A 12,015-nucleotide genomic window follows, 5' to 3' on the forward strand; every position below is an offset into this window, starting at 1 on the left:
GCCACCGTCGTGCTCACGCGTACCACCTGTGATCGACCGTGACTTCATCATGTCCGATCACATGGTAAACAGCCATACCCAGTGGCTGTTCACCCCCCTTGGTGGCAAGTCGTGTCGCCGTGACACTACGCCACCGAAGGAACAGGGATGCACGCACACAAACGCATGCATTCCCTGTTTAAATGGAGGGACATCATATGACGCCCTCCCAGAATGAGAGCCGCGCCGCCTGGCCGTCATATAATGGCCAGCGGTTGGCAAGCGGTTAACAACCTATGCCCCATCTCCTTACTCCCCTTTTCCTCCAAACGCCTTAACTACTTCCCATCCGGCTAATGTACATATACGGCCAGGTGGAAGCCGCCTCCTTCTGACTGGACGTTCAGGAACGTCCTTCAGAAGGAGGGGGATCACGTGCGCGCGTGCCCGCGCAGCAGCGCGATCCCGATGCGCTCGTGTCACCCGGACATGGCGCATCTCAGATCGGCAGGAGGGTTCTCTGATTGGTCCTCCTGATCACATGACGGCCGTGTCCAATCACAGCCGTCATGTGATCACACGGAAGTCGTCGCTGAGGAGAGGAGAGCAGATCGCTGCAGCCGGCTGGTGATCAGTGAGTAAGAGCTGTTTTTACAACTTTTTACTCACTGATCACTAGTCTAGTGTAAACCCACAGTGTAAACACAATGTCCCCAAAACACACATGTCCCCACACATGCCCCCAAAACACACAGGTCCCCAAATAATAAAAAGACATGTCCCCAAATAAAAAAACACCTGTCCCCCACATATGTCCCACTAAAATCACATGTCCCAATGATTATCTGCACACATATGTACGTGATCACCTGCACACATCTGTACATGATCATTTGCGTACGTATGTCCGTGATCACACAAACCAATTATTATACACTTAACAGAATTTTTTTTTTTTACCAAAAACATGTAGCAGAATACATTTTGGCTTAAATTTATGACAACATTTGATTTTATTGGATTTCTTTTAAAATATAAAAAAGAAAATATTGTTTTTTTTCCAAATTTCCGCTTTTTTTGTGCTTACATCGCAAAAAATAAAAAACGGAGTCGTGAGTAAATACCACCAAAATAAAGCTCTATTTGTGCGAACAAAATTATAAAAATGTCATTTGGGAACAGTGTAGCATGACCGCGCAATTGTCATTGAAATTGCGAGAGAGATGAAAGCTAAAAATTGGGCTGGGAAGGAAGGGGGCGAAAGTGCCCTGTATTGTAGTGGTTAAATGTCTGGTCTACAATCGTCTGAGAGACCATCTTCCTGAGAACAACCTTCTTGATCCACTTCAGTCTGGATTTTCTCCCTCAGCACTCCATGGAAACTGCCCTCCTAAAACTCACAAACGACTAACAGCAAAAACCAATGGTCACTATTCCATACTCTTACTTTTGGACCTCTCTGTTGCCTTTCATACAGTTTCCTCTTAAGAAAACTCGACTCCTTTGGTCTCCATGAATGTACACTTCGCTGTCTCCTATCTATCCATCCACACCCTCAATGTCACTTAAAATTCTACTTCATCCTGTCCTTTTTCTTTCTGTGTCGGGGTCCCCCAAGGTTCTGTTCTTGAAACTTTCCTATTCTCAATCTACCTGGGTCAGCTGATAGCCTTGCATGGCTTTCAAATCATTTCTATGCTGATGATACACAAATATATCTCTCCACCTCATCAGTCTCCTCACGTATCACTTATTTGCTAACAGACATATCTGTCTGGATGTCAAACCACAACCTCAAACTCAACTTGACCAAAACTGAGCTCATAATATTTCCTCCCACACGGGCCTCTTCCCCTGACTTCTCTGTCAAGATCAATGACCCAACCATTAGCTCACTCTGCATTTCAGGGTACTATGTGTAGTCCTAGATTCTAAACTCTCCTTTCAGGCCTCACATCCAATCACTGTCAAAATCTTCCACAATAACCAATGCAACATCTCCAGAATACACCCCTTCCTAACCAATGACACCACAAAGCTTCTAATTCCCTGGTTATCTCTCGCCTCGACTACGTTATCACTATAATGACAATAATCACACTGTACAGCCTGCATATAGTACAGTAGGACACAGGCTGTACAGTGTGATCATTAGCATAATGATGATCACGGGTGCTGTGGGGACTATCATTTATGACTGCAGACACTGTTTGCACTGTATACCATTACTAGACGTGTGTTTAGTAATAAATTGATCTTCGAAGATTTGGATGTATGTGAATCTCCAAATAGACATAGTACTGAATGTCACAAATCTGAAAAAATGTTATAACAAAATTATCAAAGTCATTCATAGCTAAGAAAGATGGGGGATGCATATGTAAGGTCTAGGGATGAGCTTCGTGTTCGAGTCGAACGTACGTTCGACTCGAACATTGGCTGTTCGTCCGTTCGGCGAAATCCGAACACTTGGTCCGTTCGCGTCAAAATTCGTGTGGCGCTCACGGCCCACAATGCACTGCGATGGCGCAGTGCATTGCTGGCTCATGATTGGCCAAGCATGCACTGTGACCCCGCATGCTTGGCCAATCGCAGCGCCAGCAGCGAGGAGAGCCATGATTGGCCACAGGCAGGATGCCTGTGGCCAATCATTGCTCAGGCTGTCTAGTGCACGCCCCACACGATATAAGGCCGCCATTGAGGCGGCCTCGTGTAGTGTGTTGGCATCTGAAGCAGTGGGTGTTCTGTGTACCTTCAACACAGTACACACCGATCGTTTTTGGCTGATTTCCTATCTTGCTGTTGTGTAGTGGTTATTGTCTGTGCCCTGACCGCAGTATACACCACTATATTCACCTCACCTATATAGCTAGTGATCTATCTTTAATAATAGAGCGTGCAGTCAGTAGTGTTAGGAGATGAGTGCGTGCTGTCTGCGTGCTCTGTACCCAGTACATACCGCTATATCCACCTACATAGCTGTTCTCTATTTGAGCCCAATTGCCATCTGCAGGAGTTATTGGAAGTTGTGTGTGCCTCCAGCACAGCACAGTATACATCTGTATATACTCCTTTATCTCTGCTGTTCTCTGATTATTTTCTGCGTGCCCTGACCGCAGTATACACCGCGATATTCACCTCACCTATATAGCTAGTGATCTATCTTTAATAATAGAGCTTGCAGTCAGTAGTGTTAGGAGATAGTGCGTGCTGTCTGCGTGCTCTGTACCCAGTACATACCGCTATATCCACCTACATAGCTGTTCTCTATTTGAGCCCAATTGCCATCTGCAGGAGTTATTGGAAGTTGTGTGTGCCTCCAGCACAGCACAGTATACATCTGTATATACCCCTTTATCTCTGCTGTTCTCTGGTTATTGTCTGCGTGCCCTGACCGCAGTATACACCGCTATATTCACCTCACCTATATAGCTAGTGATCTATTTTTAATAGAGCTTGCAGTCAGTAGTGTTAGGAGCTTGTGCGTGCTGTCTGCGTGCTCTGTACCCAGTACACACCGCTATATCCACCTACATAGCTCTTCTCTATTTGAGCCCACTTGCCATCTGCAGGAGTTATTGGAAGTTGTGTGTGCCTCCAGCACAGCACAGTATACATCTGTATATACCCCTTTATCTCTGGTGTTCTATAATAAAGGCATCTGCAGGAGTTAGTGGGTGTTTTGTGCCTCCAGCACAATATACACCTGTATCTACCCTTTATTGCTGTTCTCTAATAGAGCCATCTGCAGGGCTTAGTGGGTGTTGTGTGACTCCATTACAGTATACCCCTTTTATCTCTGGTGTTCTATAATAAAGGCATCTGCAGGAGTTAGTGGGTGTTGTGTGCCTCCATCACAATATACACTACCCAACTGCTGTTTTAAAGCGGGAGTCCACCGGGACTCCGCGATTTTTTTTTTTTTAAAAGCCAGCAGCTACAAATACTGCAGCTGCTGACTTTTAAAATAGTGACACTTACCTGTCCAGCGCGCCCGCGATGTCGGAACCCGAAGCCGATCGCTCGGTCGTCTCTCGGGTCCTGCCGCCGCCATCTTGGGTATGGGAATCAGGAAATGGAGCCTTTCGGCTTCATTTCCCGGTTCCCTACTGCGCATGCGCGAATCGCGCGGCGCAATAAGGACGCTCCCCGCTGCCTCTGGGAGCTGTGTGTTTCCCAGCAGGCAGCGGGGCACTTGCGGAAAGGGGCGGGCAGTTGCGGAAAGGGGCGTAAGTTACGCCCCTTTCCGCAGACAGCTATCCCGGAAGTGGGTGCTGTTACCTGGATTATCCAGGTAACTGCACCCCCCTCCCCCCTGAAAGGTGCCGATTGTGGCACCGGAGGGGGGGAGGGTTCCGATGAGCGGAAGGTCCACTTTAGGGTGGACCTCCGCTTTAACCAACTCCCTTCAGGCCATTACCATGTCTGGAAGGCCAGCAAGGAGAGGCAGGCAGGCGCGAGCCGATAAAAGAGGGCAAACAGGCTCTGTGTCTAGAGACAACAGTGCTGGTCGTGGACGCGGTGCATTGTCATCAGCACGTGGCCATGGGACACGCTTGTCCTTCTTTTCGGCAGCTGGACATGTTGAACCGCAACATGCCAATGACTTGGTAGAGTGGATGACCAAGCCCTCTTCATCCTCCTCATCCTCTCTCACCCAGTCTCAGGGTACTAGTAAAGCAGCTGCCAACGCATCGTCTTCCCTCCTCTCAATGTCATCATCAGTGACTCCTTCCCTAGACCCACCACGTCCTCCTGAGGAGTCTCCTGAACTCTTTGAGCACAGTGTTGGGTACATCCTCCAGGAGGATGCCCACTGTTTTGTAGCCTCTGATGATGACACTCAGCTAGAGGAAGGCAGTAGCGTGAATGCAGAGAGAGGGGATGCTCAAGACGGACAGCAATCTGGCAGTCATGTTCCACAAGCGGCAGCATATTGCCAGGTTTGCTACAGCGATGAAGAGGGAGGGGATGATGAGGGCACTGACTCCACGTGGGTGCCTGGTAGGAGAGAGGAGGAGGAGGAGGAGGCACATGTCCAACGAGGCAGGATGCCCTCCGGGGGCCAGCTTAGGGGCAGCACACCGACTGAATCACACCACAGAGCTCTGCCTGTGCAGGGCGCTACCTCTGCGCGTTATTCTAAAAGCACTGTGACCCCGCATGCTTGGCCAATCGCAGCGCCAGCAGCGAGGAGAGCCATGATTGGCCACAGGCAGGATGCCTGTGGCCAATCATTGCTCAGGCTGTGTAGTGCACGCCCCACACTATATAAGGCCGCCATTGAGGCGGCCTCGTGTAGTGTGTTGGCATCTGAAGCAGTGGGTGTTCTGTGTACCTTCAACACAGTACACACCGATCGTTTTTGGCTGATTTCCTATCTTGCTGTTGTGTAGTGGTTATTGTCTGTGCCCTGACCGCAGTATACACCACTATATTCACCTCACCTATATAGCTAGTGATCTATCTTTAATAATAGAGCGTGCAGTCAGTAGTGTTAGGAGATAGTGCGTGCTGTCTGCGTGCTCTGTACCCAGTACACACCGCTATATCCACCTACATAGCTGTTCTCTATTTGAGCCCACTTGCCATCTGCAGGAGTTATTGGAAGTTGTGTGTGCCTCCAGCACAGCACAGTATACATCTGTATATACCCCTTTATCTCTGGTGTTCTATAAAAAAGGCATCTGCAGGAGTTAGTGGGTGTTGTGTGCCTCCAGCACAATATAAACTACCCAACTGCTGTTTTACCCAACTCCCTTCAGGCCATTACCATGTCTGGAAGGCCAGCAAGGACCAATTTTTCTGCCCCTGTTTAACAGGGGCGTTTAAGTACAATTTTTGATGCAATGCTTTGCAGCAGGGCTAATTCCTGCAATAAAACTAGAGTATATGGCAGAGGTTGCAGTGTGGTGGCACCAGCACCAATGCCTAAGGCCCAATTTTTCTGCCCCTGTTTAACAGGGGCGATTAAGTACAATTATTGATGCAATGCTTTGCAGCAGGGCTAATTCCTGCAATAAAACTAGAGTATATGGAAGAGGTTGCAGTGTGGTGGCACCAGCAGCAGTGCCTAAGGCCAAATTTTTCTGCCCCTGTTTAACAGGGACATGTAATTACAATTCTTGATATAATATTTCACAGGAGGGCCCCTTCCTGTGCCCACCCAGAGTAACGGTGAGGACTTATAGTGTTGTGGCACCAGCACCACAACCACCAAAGGTCAATTTTTCTACCACTGTTCAACAATGGCATGTAATTACAATTCTTGATATAATCGTTCACAGCAGGGTGCTCCAGCGCAAGACCCAAATAGGCTGGTAATGGGCAGGGAGGGCTACCCATGCCATTTTTCTGAATGATTTTCAACCATATTGCAGGAACCAGATATAACATTAAAACCGCAAGCAGTTTTAAATGGTGTTATTTCCGTTTAATGTCATTTTGTGCAGGGACTGTTCTAAACACGGGAAACACGTGGCACTTCACAGGCATACTACAGACACCCCCCAGGCACCATATTTACAGGAATATTTCACTTTTTTTTTTTCACTTTAATCGTCATTAAAATCAGTGCTCCCGCCAAAACGGCCATTTGTAAAAACATTTTAGGCATTGACCCATGTCCCCTGGGGCAGGAGCCAGGTCCCCAAACCCTTTTTAGGACAGCATCTTGCATATTAGCCGTTAAAATTAGCACTTTTAATTTCGAACGTTCGAGTCCCATAGACTTCAATGGGGTTCTAACGTTCGTAATGAACGTGGGGTCCGTTCGAAAGTTCTGGTACGAACCGAACCGGGGGGTGTTCGGCTCATCCCTAGTAAGGACCTGTCAAAGAGAGTTGAACCCTGTACTCTACATATAGAGAGGTCCTGAACTGTCCACTCTGTACATAGTGAACTCCTTAAGTCTGCATTCAGTACATAGCTCATTTCTGAATAATGCACTCTTTATGCAGTACAGTCCTAAACCAAGCACTCTGGGTGTGGCACACTCTGTACTTAGTGCAATCCTGAACCCTGCACTCTGCATGTAGAGCACTCCTGAACCCTGCATTGTGCACCTAGTGCACACCTGAACCATGCACTCTGTACATAGCGCACCCCTGAATTCTCTTTTATTGCACTCCTAAATCCTGCACTCTCTATGTAGTGCACTCCTAAACCTTGCACTCTGCACATTGCACACTCTGGAACCCCTATACTCAGTGCACTCATAAACTCTGCATTCTGCAATCCTGAACCGTGCACTCTGTATGTAGCACACTCCTAAACGCTGCACTTTTTATGTAAGAATCCTGCACCCCATACATAGCATACTCTTGAACCTGAACTCTGCACCTAGTGCACTCCTGAACCTTGCACACTGCACTTAGCGCTCTGCTAAACACTGCAGTCTGTGTGTAACGCACTCCTAAGCTCTGTACTCTGTACCCCCTACACACGTCAACTTCCTAGACATCACAGTATACAGTATTTCAGGGATGACAAGCTGCACACCTGAATATACAGGAAACCTACTGACAGATGCCACTCCAGAGTTGCAGTTTCCACTTCCAACACACCAAACAGGCCATCATACACAGCCAGGCCATCAGATACCACTGAATATGTTCAGACCCAGGTGACAGAAATAAAAATCTCAGAGCGCTAGCAGATTCCTTCCATAAGAAGGGTTGCAATGACAAAAGTATCAATTAAGCATTAACCTCCCTGGTGGTGTTAATTATGTCAGATTTTTGCATCTCAAAGCGGTACATTGTTTTGCATGAAAATTTGGCATTTTATATTGTAGGCCTGCAATTCTTAAGAATAACTCACTTAAATCTGTCCAAACAAGAGCCTAGTAGACATCCCGGATAGGGATGGCCGAACGGTTCGCCCGGCGGTCGTTTCGCGGCGAATTTCGGCTGTTCGCCGTCTGCCCGATCGGCAGACTATTGCCGCCGTTTGCCCAGCGGACTTCCGTGTTTACTGTGTAAAAGAACTTTGACCTATGATGACACATCCATCATGGGGTACAGGACAGCCAATTAAGACATTACAGCACATGGACACTTGGACATTCCCCCTAACTTATAAATAGACCCGATCCGGCGGCCATTTTACATTCTTTCTTCTGTCACTATAGGGAGAGGTTGCTGTGTGGAGCAGGGAGAGACTTCTGTGACCCAAATCACTATTTATTAGGTCCACAAAAGTTCTTTTAAGGACTGGAATCATGGTATAGGTGTTAGGTGTAGTTCGGGATATAGGTTTGAGGCAGTGCTGTGCTAGTGATTGTTGCAGCAGCCTGTCTTTTGTCAGTCTAGAGAGAGGGACAGGACGGTGTGTGCTGCAGGGACAGTCAGTGTAATCATTAGCTGTTACTATTAGGTCCACAAAAGTGCAATTCAAGTTATTGTTCCAGCAGCCTCTGTTTTGTCAGTTTATATAGGGACAGGCAGGAAGCTGTGTGTGAGGCAGCGAGGGACAGTCAGTTTAATCAGTAGCTGTTACTATCCACAAAGGTTCTTTTCAGGACTGGTATGGTAATAGGCTTGTACACGTATAATATAGTCCTTCATCAGTATAGGGACTGACGTACAGTCTGCTAATCATTCACAACCTACTTGTTCCACAAAGGTCCTTATAAGGACTGGTAAGATCTAGGGTGCTACAGTACATAGGGTTGAGTGAGGTACAGTCTGCTATTCCATAAGGACTGGTATAGGTCCACAATACATAGGGTTGAGGTGCACTACTGCTGACCGCTGCCCTATACTGCAGCAGTCCTTTATCGGTATAGGGACTGAGAGTTTTGTCACAGGGTCATTTAAAAAATGACAGGCAGAGGAAGAGGCAGGCCCTTCCGCAGGGGTGGTAGGGGTAGGGCAGGAGCAACAGGCTTGAGCCAAAGTGGGAAGTTGCAGAAGGTGCGTTCAATTCATTTAAAGGATGCACCAGACTTGGTTGAGTGGCTCACTCAGCCTTACTCTTCTGCACCCTCCTCATCCTCTCAATCTGCACCCTCTTCTTCACTCTCTGCTATGTGCACCCCCAAAGACACTACCACCAACAACACCACCACCACCACATACCTTCCGCTTGAGCCACAGGAATTATTTTCCGATCCATATCAAGACATTTCTGATGCGCAGCCACTCTTGGCATTGGATCAGGAAGAGGAGGTAGCAGCAACCGCCACTCAGCAGTCTGACGACAGTACCCAGATCAGCCCAAGGAGGAGGTTGGTCCCCGGTGTTGCTGCCTACTCCGAGATCTCTACTTATAGCGGTGGGGAAGGTGACGTTGATGATGACGTGTCTAGTGATGTTACGTCGGTGCCCACAAGACAGGAAGAGGAGGGGAGTTCAGAGGGAGATATGGACCAGCAGATAGGGAGGAGAAGCAGGAATAACTTACATTGCACAGGAGGGACAAAGCAGAATGCAAATGTATCAGGAGCGAGTCATCGACCATGTACGGTCACATCTGGCGCTCCCAGGACACCGGCACATGGCTCCGCAGTGTGGGCTTTTTTTAACGTGTCCGCTGCTGACAATAGCGTGCAATCTTTGCAGTCAATGCATTAGTCGCGGTAAGCCCAACACTCACCTAGGGACGACTGCCTTAAGAAGGCACATGAGCAGCCATCACCAAGCCCAGTGGGAGCAACGGAACATACAAAGCCACACTCCAGGCTCTCACCGTCCAGCCTCGTCTTCTACTTCTCCTTCTCCTCTCTCCTCACAATTGTCCTCCACTCCACTTTCCATCACGCCAAGCTCACGTTTTTCTGCAAAAAGGCAGGCTTCCGTGGGCCCAATGTTCGAGCGTAAAAAAATGATGACGCCGGATAACCCTCTTGCCCAACGGTTGACGGCTGGCTTGTCAGAACTCATAGCCCGCCAACTTCTGCCATATAAACTGGTGGACTCGGAGGCCTTTTGCAAATTTGTGGCCATTGGAACACCACAATGGAAGGTCCCATGAAGGAAGTATTTCTCAGAGAAGGGCATCCCAGAGCTATATGGCCATGTTCAGCGACAAGTGAATGTATCTCTGGCACACAGTGTCGGTGCCAAGATACATCTGACCACAGACACGTGGTCTAGCAAACACGGGCAGGGAAGGTATATCACTTTTACTGCCCACTGGGTGAACCTTCTGACAGCCGTCAAGCATGTAACCCGTGGTACCTGTGTAGATTTGGTTTTACCACCACAGATTGCATGCAGGCCTGGCTCTTCTTCTCCTCCTACTCCATCCTTCTCCCTCTCCTCCTTGGCTGACTCCTCCTTTTCCGCTGCTAGCGTCTCTTCTGCTGCGCCGCCCAAGCTCCCCAGAACCTATTCGACATGCCAGGTGAGACGTTGCCATGCCATGCTGTGTCTGTTGTGCCTGGAAGCCAAGAGCCACACTGGCCCGGCACTCCTTTCAGCTTTGCGTTCACAGGCAGATCCGTGGCTAACACCGCTCAATTTGACAGTTGGTAAAGTGGTGTGTGACAACGGTGCCAATCTGCTTAGCGCATTGAAACAGAGCAAAATCACGTGTCATTGATCAAGCTGTGGAGGAGCAGGAGCGGGAAGATGAGGAAGTCGCAATGCTGGATGAATTCCCAGGGGGGGCTACTCTATCTGGGACAAGTGAACAACAGGAGTCTGAAGAGGAGTCAGAGGAGGATGGTGCCGGGACGGATGAGGAGGAGCAAGAAGAGCATGCTTTAAACCTTTCTGGGATCTCTGTTGTTGTGCGTGGATGTGGAGAGGAGAATGAAGAGGACGATATTATCCTGGATGATGAGCAAGAGCCAGGCCACCACACCGCTTCCAGTTTAGTGCAAATGGGGGCCTTCATGCTCCAGTGTTTTAATAGGGACCCCTGTATAAAAAGCATAAGGGTCAAGGACCAGTACTGGGTGGCCACGTACTTAGACCCCCGGTACAAACACAAAATGGCGGAAATGTTACCGCCGTCACAGAGGGCTGTCAGAATGGAGCACTTCCAGGCCTTGCTTTGAGAAATGCTGCATTCTGATTTTGCGTGCGCTGGCAGAGGAGCAATTCCCACTCCCAGAGAAGGAGTTGCGGGTACCAATCCAACAGCGCCTGCAAGAAGAGGCCGGTTTGAAGATGTGTTGGTGACTTCGGATATGAGGTCATTCTTTCAGCCGACCCATCGACAGGTGTCATCCGGATCCAGCATCAGGGAACGCCTAGACCATCAGGTGTCCGACTACATCGGGTTAATGGCCGATGTGGACGCTCTGAGGAGTGATGAACCCCTGGACTACTGGGTGGGCAGGCTTGACCTCTGGCCAGAGCTTGCCCAATTTGCAATCGAACTGTTGGCTTGCCCCTCGTCCAGTGTCCTGTCCGAAAGGACATTCAGCGCAGCAGGGGGGATTGTGACCGATAAGCGTACTCGCCTAGCTCACGACAGTGTTAACTACCTCACATTTCTAAAAATGAATGAGGCATGGATCTCGGAGGAATTCAACACATGTGACCAGTAGACCATGTATATGTCTATAAACAATTTTTTTAATCGAGCACAGAGACCTTCTTTCTTCATTTGGCTCACTTCCTTGTCCAAAAAAAGCACACCGTACTATATGCCCGTAGCCTCCTCTTTGAAGAGGTTGAGCGATGTCATATTTCTACTGGGGCTGCTTATTATGAGGGGCTCCCACCATCCCTGTGCTGTGCTGACTTCCTCCTGGGGCTGCTTATTATGAGGGGCTCCCACCATCCCTGTGCTGTGCTGACTTCCTCCTGGGGCTGTACCCCTGCTGTGCATATTATGAGGGGCTCCCACCATCCCTGTGCTATGCTCATTATGAGGGGTTCCCACCATTCCTGTGCTATGCTCATTATGAGGGGCTCCCACCATCCCTGTGCTGTGCTGACTTCCTCCTGGGGCTGCTTATTATGAGGGGCTCCCACCATCCCTGTGCTATGCTGACATCCTCCTGGGGCTGCTTATTATGAGGGGCTCCCACCATCCCTGTGCTGTGCTGACTTCCTCCTGGGGCTGTACCTCTGCTGTGCA

Source organism: Lithobates pipiens, unplaced genomic scaffold (assembly GCF_037356315.1).
Source record: "Lithobates pipiens isolate NorthernLeopardFrog02 unplaced genomic scaffold, aLitPip1_a1.2 Scaffold_8, whole genome shotgun sequence".
Taxonomy (NCBI): domain Eukaryota; kingdom Metazoa; phylum Chordata; class Amphibia; order Anura; family Ranidae; genus Lithobates; species Lithobates pipiens.